The sequence below is a fragment of the Prionailurus viverrinus genome, chromosome E3 (genome assembly GCF_022837055.1).
Source record: "Prionailurus viverrinus isolate Anna chromosome E3, UM_Priviv_1.0, whole genome shotgun sequence".
NCBI lineage: Eukaryota > Metazoa > Chordata > Mammalia > Carnivora > Felidae > Prionailurus > Prionailurus viverrinus.
In genome coordinates, this window is record NC_062576.1 from 5102729 (window position 1) to 5111900 (window position 9172).

A 9172-nucleotide genomic window follows, 5' to 3' on the forward strand; every position below is an offset into this window, starting at 1 on the left:
GGTGTCCCAATAAACCCAATAAACCCAACAGACCCTTGGCAGCCATTTTCCACAATGCGTCTTTGCCCACTTGGCTGGCTTGTTGGACTTTGAGGGATGCCTGTCCTAAGCTGAGCCAATCAGAACCCCGCCCAAGGAGATTTAAAATAAATACAGAGATTTCAGGCTCATTACAGCTGCTCCCCAGAACAGGAGAGATGTCAACTTGCCAGGTGGGGCAGAGATGCAGAGACCGGTCTGCAGAGGAAGAGAGAAGAGCAAGGTGCATGCAATTTAATGTTTTGCCATTTCTTTTTTAAAAAATTTTTAACGTTTATTCATTATTGAGAGACAGAGCGTGAGTATGGGAGGGGCAGAGAGAGGAGGAGACGCAGAATCCGAAGCAGGCTCCAGGCTCTGAGCTGTCAGCACAGAGCCCGACGCAGGGCTCGAACTCACAAACTGCGAGATCAAGACCTTCGCTGAAGTCAGACGCTCAACCGACTGAGCCACCCAGGTGCCCCTCCGTTTTGCCATTTCTAAGTGTTCTCAGCCATTAAATCTAATCCATGAGAAATTATCCTTGATTGCCAAGGGCCTTTAAACAATCACTGATTTCATCCTCACTGGTCAAGGAATCTGCCGAGAGTTGTCCTCAAATAATTTCATATTATTCAAAAGCATGCACATGCATGTGTGTGTTGAGGCATATCTATGTATGTATATGTGTATCCACACGTAGAAAGCAATTCATCGTTCTTTTGAAGTCAGCATGGACTCAGATATACAATAGGCAGAAATAAATCTCAGATATAACCTCATTCACGTTCAGAGATGTGCATCTCCGCAGCAAATTACACACAAAAGAGAAATGAGAAGAGAAAATGAGGTACGATGTTATATCGCTGCATTCAGTAACAAACTGAAATGTGTGCGCAAAGTTTTGATGATGCTTACTTAAAGCTGAAGCTTTATCTCATAAGCTCTACAAAAGAGTAAAAAAAAAATGATAGGAGCTACTGTCAATATGAGCTTAGGTGCTAGAATTTTATACACAAAAAAAGGGTGTAGCGCCTAGGTGGCTCAGTTGGCGGAGTAATAAACTCCTGATTTCTGCTCAGGTCACCATCTCACAGTTCGATTTGCGGGTTCGAGCCCTGCGTTGGGCTCTGCACTGACAGCACAGAGCTTGCTTGGGATTCTCTCTCTCTCTCCCTCTTTCTCTGCCTCTCTCTCTCTCTCTCTCTCAAAAGAAATAAAAAATTTTTAGAAAGGGTGCCAAAGCTTACTCTATACCAAGAAAGGCATACACACTGTACCTCAAATAGAGGGAGAGATTAGCAGAGGACAGCTTTTTCAAAGTATTTAAATACTTTCCGTGTTTAACTTTGTATTGCTCTGATGGGAAGCTGTTGAATCTGCCCATGCCTGTGAATGAAAAGTGGAATAGGTGATAGGACCCTGTGCCACTGCTGAAATATACAGGCGTAGGCTGCGTGTAAATATTTATATAATTGGCAGCAGCTTGCCACACAAGTCCATCTGTTTTGTGACGCTTTCCAGGGAGTAGGTCAAATCAGAAGCAGCCAGGATGTCCGAAAATAGAGGGTCAGTGAAAAAATTATGTTTGCCAACAAGTGACCCAAAGTATTAAGAGTGATCTCAGATTTGTGCTTACCAGTTGGTAAAAGTACTTGAAATACATATATGTGCAGAAGACACATTACATGGTTACCAAAAACTATCTAAAGTTCCCGAAATAAATGAGAGTCTTTGCACCTGTATCAAGAGGGTAGAGCCAATTCTCATGTGCTCAAGAAATTCATCCCCAAACCTTGATCAGCCTTTCCTCACACTAAGTACCAACCAGTATTTCTGAAAGAGGCTGTGGAAACGGACACTAATTACTACAACGCTGATTCAGGAGCTGAACTGCTGAGTCACGGGGGTTCACCAGTCTCCGAGATATTTCTTCGTTTGTCAGGTTTTTTTTTTTTTTTTTTTTTTTTTTTGGCTAAGTGGAAAACTCCATCCTGGGAAACAATCGGGCCCATTGTCTCCCAGATGCAGAGTTTTCGCCTAATGAAATCCTGGCCGCTGAGCTCTGGTGTTGTTCTCTGGCTCCCAGTTTCCACCGCTCAAGAATTCTCACCTTCACATCCTTCTCAATTGTCATCCCTTCTTGCTTCTTGAACCTTTTGGGATCATGTTCACTCTTCTAAAGTACATCTTTTACTTTGCAACTTTTTAAAACTATTTATTTATTTATAAAAGTATGCTTGTATTTAATCTTTATACACAACATAGGGCTCGGAACTCACAATGCCAAGATCAAGAGTTGTATGCCCCTCTGATAGAGCCAGCCAGGCACCCCTACTTTAGAACTTTTTATTTTATTTTATTTTTTTATTTTTTTCAACGTTTATTTATTTTTGGGACAGAGAGAGACAGAGCATGAACAGGGGAGGGGCAGAGAGAGAGGGAGACACAGAATCGGAAACAGGCTCCAGGCTCTGAGCCATCAGCCCAGAGCCTGACGCGGGGCTCGAACTCACGGACCGCGAGATCGTGACCTGGCTGAAGTCGGACACTTAACCAACTGCGCCACCCAGGCGCCCCTAGAACTTTTTTTTTTTAATGTTTCTTTATTTTTGAGAGGAGGGGGGAGGGACAGAGAGAGAGAGAGAGACAGACAGAGGATCCAAAGCAGGCTCTGTGCTGACAGCAGAGAGCCCAATGTGGGGCTTGAACCCATGAATGAACTAGATCATGACCTAAGCTGAAGTCAGATGCCCAACCTACGGAGCCACCCAGGTGCCCCTAGGACTTTTTGCAATGACAGCCTATTGGTAGTAAATTCTGTCCGTTTTTGTATCTGAAAATGTCTTTTTATCACCCATATTCTTGAAAGATGGTTTTAGTAGGTATATGGTTCTAGGCTGACAGTTATATTTTCTCATCAATTTGAAGATAGACCATTCTACTGCTTACTGACTTCCATTTTCGGTCTTGAGAAGTTAGCTGTCCGCCTAATAATTATTTTGTTGTAAAAGGTAGGTGTATTTGTTTCCTAGGGCTGCTGTAAACAAATTACCACGAACTGGGTGACTTAATATAACAGAAATGTATTTTCTCACAGTTTGGAAGACCAGAAACCTAAAATCAAGGGTGTTGGCCAGGTTCGTTCCTTTTGGAGGCTCTGAGGAACAATCTGTTTCATGGGTCTCCCCTACCTTCTAGTGGTTACCAACAACCTTTGGTGCCATTTTGGCGTATAAATGTGCCCTGCCATCACATGGTGTTTTCTGTGTGTGTCTGTGTCTTCATAAGGGGTGTGTGTGTGTGTGTGTGTGTGTGTGCATCTGCATCTCAGTTTTCTCCTAAAAGGACCCCAGTCATTGGATTAGGACCCATCCTAATCCAATATGATCTCATCTTAACTAACTACATTTGCAAAGATCCTATTTTCAAATAAGGTCACATTCTGAGTTTCCCGGTGGACATGAATTTGTGAGGGGCGAGGGAACGCTATTCAACCCCGCACAGTAGGTTGTATGTATTTCCTATGTGATTAATTTCAAAGTTTTCTCTTTCCTCTTGGCCTTCTTCTGTGTCTAGAAAGATATTTTCTTTTCTTTTTTTTAGGATTTTATTTTTAGGTAATCTCCACACCCAATGTGGGGCTCAAACTCACAACCTGGAGATCAAGAGTCATGTGCTCCACAGACTGAGCCAGTCAGGTGCCCCAAGATTTTACTTTCTTTAGGAGCGCCTGGGTGGTTCAGTTGGTTGAGTGTCTAACTTCGGCTCAGATCATGATCTCATGGTTTGTGAGTTCGAGCCCTGTGTCCGACTCTGTGCTGACAGCTCGAAGCCTGGAGCCTGTTTTAGATTCTGTGTCTCCCTCTTTCTCTGCCCCTCCACTTGTGCTCTGTCTCTCTGTCTCTCTCAAAAATAAAATAAACATTAAAAAAATTCTTTTTTAATCCTTCCAACCAGTAAGAATGTAAAATGGTAAGCAGAGGACTGAGTGTTCTGTATCTCTGCATCACCGTGGAAATTCTCTCCTGGGTGAATAGACTCAAAGATCCAGCTTATGCAATTACGGACACATGATTCGTGTTGGTTTTTATGGGAGTCCAGGGAAATAGAATGATCACAATTCCTCTGTACTTCTGTGTGAGACATCACATGTGTCTTTATTATTTTTTTAATTTTTTGTTTATTTATTTTGGAGAGACAGAGCACGAGTTGGGGAGGAGCAGAGAGACAGGGAGACACAGAATCCCAAGCAGGATCCAGGCTCTGAGCTGTCAGCACAGCACCCCGTGGGGGGCTTGAAATCCAGAACCGTGAGATCATGACCTGAGCTTAACCGACTGAGCCACCCAGGTGCCCCCATCACTTGCGTCTTGAGATGCATGTTTTATGCATCGCTGCTGTCTTGGTTATCTGTGGCCGGGTAACAAATTACCCCCAAACTCAGCATCCCAAAACAGCAAATATACATTATCTCACCATTTTGGACAGCCAGGAATTTGGCGTTGACTTAGCTGGCTGCCTCTGGCTCAGGAAATATCATGAGTTTGGGTAAATAAAAATCTAAAAAAATTAAAATTTCCCTGGTGTCAAAAGGGAAAAGACCCTCCTGCACCCCGCCCCCCCATACATTTTCTTTCAGCATTTCCTTTAGAAAACCTGTAATCTCAAGCCTTTTCTGACTCTTTCAAATGTATATAAATCATCTTAAAAGTGAAACCAGCCCCTTGCCACTTGTGCATCCCAGGACAGTCTTTTCCTGGGGGCTGTGGAACCATGTCTTTGAAATGTGAACACCAAGGAGGATGGCACCTTGTCTCCCTGTCTCTGTGGGAGTCGAGCTTCTGTGCCTGGCTTCATGTTCTAACTTTCCGCTTGTTGAAAAGATATGACAACTTTTTTTTTTTCATTTGGACAAAGACAACCTACATGTGTAAATGGGTTGTATCTACCCGGCTGTACAAAAGGGTGAGGTTTTTCTGTCTTTGAAATTTCCTAAGCAGATTACCTGTGAGCCACATCACAGTCTGCTTTGATGCTTATTCAATAATAAAACTGCTTCGGGGAGCCCGGGGTCTCAGTTGGTTAAAAGCGTCAGACTCTTGATTTTGGCCCAGGTTATCTCACGGTTTGTGGGATATAGCCTCGCATTGGACTCTGCACTGACCATGCTGAGCCTGCTTGGGATTCTCTCTCTCTCCCTCTCTCTCTGCCCTCCCTCCAGCACGTTCTCTCTCCCAATCTCTCTCTCTCTCTCTTTCTCAAAAAAAAAAAAATAATAACATAAAATAAAACCCATAAAAACCGACTGTAAGAAGAGAACTGCTTCACTCTCCCCTACGTTTTGAGCAGAGGTTTTACTGGGTTGGCGGGAGATTTTATTTTGAATTCCATCTCCCCGGCAGTTGCAGTTAAGATACATCAGCTGAGGTTGCATTCATCCGAAGGCTGGGCAGGGGCTGGGATGCTGCTTCCCTGATAGTCCGCTCATAAGGCTGTTGGCAGAAGGCCCCATGTCCTTGCTGGCTGTTCGTAGGAAGACTCAGTTTCTTACCAGGTGACCCTCTGCATAACAGCAACTTTGATGTCCTTGTTGTCAACAGCTGGGTTCTCCCAGAGTGAGTGATCTGAGAGAGTAAGGAGGATAAAAGAATACCTTTAGGACCTAGTCTTGGAAGGGAAATGACATCAGTGCTGCCATATTTTTTTTTAAGCTTTAATGTTTTATTTATTTTGGGGGAGGGAGGGGCAGAGAGAGAGGGAGGGAGACACAGACTTCGAAGCAGGCTCCAGGCTCTGAGGGGTCAGCACATAGCCTGACGCGGGGCTCGAACCCACAAACCATGAGATTATGACCTGAGTGGAAATCAAACGCTCACCCAACTGAACCACCCAGGTGCCCTACTTCTGCCATATTCTATTTATTGGTGGAAACAAGTCACTAAATCCAGTCCACATTCAAGGGAAGAGGGATTAAGCCCCTCTCTAAAAAAAAAAAAAAAAGTTTGTTTTGAGAGAGAGAAAGTGCATGTGGGGAGGGCCAAAGAGAGAGATATCTTAAACCAAAGTCAGATGCTTAACCGACCGAGCCACCCAAGTGCCCCTTAAGTCCCCCTCTTAAGGGAAGGATCAAGTAATTTATGGACATATTTCAAAATCATGAAATATGACAAGACATGCCAACAAGCTGGTGAATTAGTGTCACCAATTCAAAAAGTGTCATGTAAATCTCTGCACAAGAAAACTAGAATTGTCCTGAAATCTTGCAGCTTTTATATGAAGTAACTTGAGGTTTTCCCAAATGTGACAACAGTCCTACAAATTTCCATGGTGTAACTGATGACCACTTGGGAAGATGAAAGAAACATTTCCAAGCTAGCATTTGAACTATTTCTGATGGATTGAACTATTTTTCAATCAATCATGCTGGAGAAAAGGTCATTTGTCTGTTCTCTCTATAGAGAATATTTTGAAATTATTGTAGGACTTGGTGTGGGAGAAATGGGCATAAGTGGTCAAAGGTACAAATTGCTAATAATAAAATAAGTAAGTTCTGGGAATGATACTTAAAGCATGTTGACTATAGTGAACAATACTGTATTATATTTTTTCAAGTTGCTTATAGTAGATCTTAAAAGTTCTCATCATAAGGGGTACCTGGGTGGCTCAGTCAGTTTAGCCTCCAACTCCTATTTTCAGCTCAGGTAATGATCTCAAGGTTCATGAGTTTGAGTCCCAAGTCGGGTTCTGCATGGATGGTGTGGAGCCTGCTTGGGATTCTCTGTTTCCCTCTCTCTCTCCCCCCCTCCCCCACTTTCTCTCTCTCCCTCTCTCAAAAATAATAAATACACTAAAAAAAAGTCCTCACCATGAGAAGAAAATTGTAACTCTGTGTGGTTATGGATGTTAACTAGATTTATTGTGGTGATCATTTCATAATGTATATGAATATTGAATCATTGTTATACACCTAAAACTAATATAATGTTATGTCAATTATATCTTATACAAAAATAGAAAAAAAATCGGTGTTCTGCACTATTAACGTTTTTTAATTAAAAAAAAATTTTTTTATGTTTATTTATTTTTGACAGAGAGAGAGAGAGAGAGAGAGAGAGAGAGAGCATGAGCAGGGGAGGGACAGAGAGAGAGGGAGACACAGAATCTGAAGCAGGCTCCAGGCTCTGAGCTGTCAGCACAGAGCCCGACGCGGGCTTGAACTCAAAGACTGCGAGATCATGACCTGAGCCAAAGTAGGACGCTCAACTCACTGAGCAGGCGAGGGGCAGAGAGAGAGGGAGAGAGAGAATTCCAAGCAGGCTCTACATAGAGCCCGACTCGGGGCTCGATCCAGGAACTGTGAGATCGTGACCTGTGCCAAAATCAAGAGTTGGATGCTTAACAGACTGAGCCGCCCAGGCGCCCCTGCACTGTTCAAGTTTTATTCCCAACACCTGGACACACACAAATTCATAGTCATAGAGGTGACCGAAGAGTATACGGTGGAAAAAAAGAGGTAGGAGTATTACAGAAGTGTGCAAGGCTGTTAATTAATAAAAATATTGTAGTATTTTCAGGACTCTGTGCTGAGATCATGGGTGAGCAACCAATGCAGTTTCAGGGGACAGAAGGGCCCTTCAGTCAAGGCCTGATGCTCTGCAGCCACCGTCTTCAAATTCTTAATAATTTTATCTTTGAATTGGTGTTTTGCAGGTGAGGTCCCGTGGCACAATGGGATACACAGCAGAGACTTGGAGCCTCGATTCCTGCCTTGTTCTACTCTTGCTGCCTTTTACCTCCCCAGGATGGGTTCTAAACTGCCTGCTCCCCTGTGCCCTGGCACCCTCCACTTGGGAAGTGGTGCAGGTACAGGGTGGGTCTGGCTGGGTCAGAGTGGGTCTGGTTGAACTGATGTGCCCTGTAGCCTCTCTGAGCAGAGTATGGCGGGTGGCCATCCAACCATTTGGTGGCCAACCCATAAGGGGCAAGCCTGTCGCCTTGCCCTGATCCAGGCACTTTGTGTGTCCTAGTACTGAGGTTGCGATACCCTGGAGGGTTGCCCTCTGCCTGTGGGTTGAGCATGGAAAGGGGAGCTGCCTGGCTTGCCCTCCCTGCCCCAGGAATGTCAGCTGGCTGAGGAGGGAACCAGCAGCCAGTGATCAGGCCCAGGTGCACACGCCACTGGAGTCCAGGACGGGCCCTGCCTCACGTGAGTGGTGGCACTGGCCCCTCCGGTAATCCCATGCCCAAAGATGCCCTCCCTGGCCTGCTCTGTGCCTTGGGGACCCCCCTTTATCCTTCCAACCTTCCTGGGTCTGGCCTGTGTTCATCTCTCTGGCCGGCTCTGGGACAAGTCGTGAAACAGCAATTGTGTTCTTTCGGCCACTGAGCATTGGAATTAAGTCTTACGGTATTTCCATTCAAAACTGACATGGTCCGATGTAAAGACAATCTGTAAAACTCATGATCACGATTGAAGGCTTTTTCTTCTTCAGAACATTAAATCGCAAACAGGAAACACCCCAAGAGAGACTGCAAAAGAAAGGGAAAAGCTTTATATTTTGGTTCCTTGAAACAGCATTTTCTTTTCCTGCCTTTGAACCGGGGACCCCACGTTTTCAGTTTGCACTGGGTTCCGCAAATTATGCAGCGGCTCCAGCTTGTCAGTTTTGTTCTGTTTGTAATTTCCTGTGGTTCATTTTCTCACCCTACAGAAATGTTCACTTTTCCACCTAATTTTGCACTGTTCCTCAAAGAGACTCCCCAGAATGGTAAAAGCTTCAATCACCTCCCGCATAAGCCGCATCCGCCGCAGCACCCCCAATATCGACTTTATCTTGAGCGAATCCACCGCGGATTAATGTTTATTTTCCTTTTACACTTTTTCGTCCAGTAATCCTGCAGAGCTCTTAAAATCAATGGGGGTGGGGGGTGGGGGGAGTGGAATCCCTTGCAAGGGAGTGTCATTTCAAAAATTAAAGGAAATCGCTGGCACCAGAGGGGGAGCCGGAAACCGACAGGGGGAAGTCGGCGAGGGGTCCGGGTCCTGGGGAGGGAGCCCCTGAGCAGGCGCTTCGGGCCCGGCCTGAGCTTGGACGCGTCTCCTTTAAGGGGCGGGTCCGGGGCGGGGCCTGGCTGCGGCCCGCCCTCCCAG

At 45.0% G+C, this 9172-nt stretch overlaps 1 long non-coding RNA gene across 1 annotated transcript; it reads right to left on the reverse strand.

The window, feature by feature from the left end:
* Nucleotides 1–5388: 5388 nt before the first annotated feature.
* On the reverse strand, nt 5389–9122 carry LOC125154069 (uncharacterized). The gene is made up of 3 exons (XR_007147660.1): nt 8807–9122; nt 8324–8550; nt 5389–5645 (listed from the first exon to the last, which is right to left on the reverse strand). It is a non-coding gene; the product is annotated as an uncharacterized LOC125154069 (long non-coding RNA).
* Between the last annotated feature and the right edge of the window lie 50 nt (nt 9123–9172).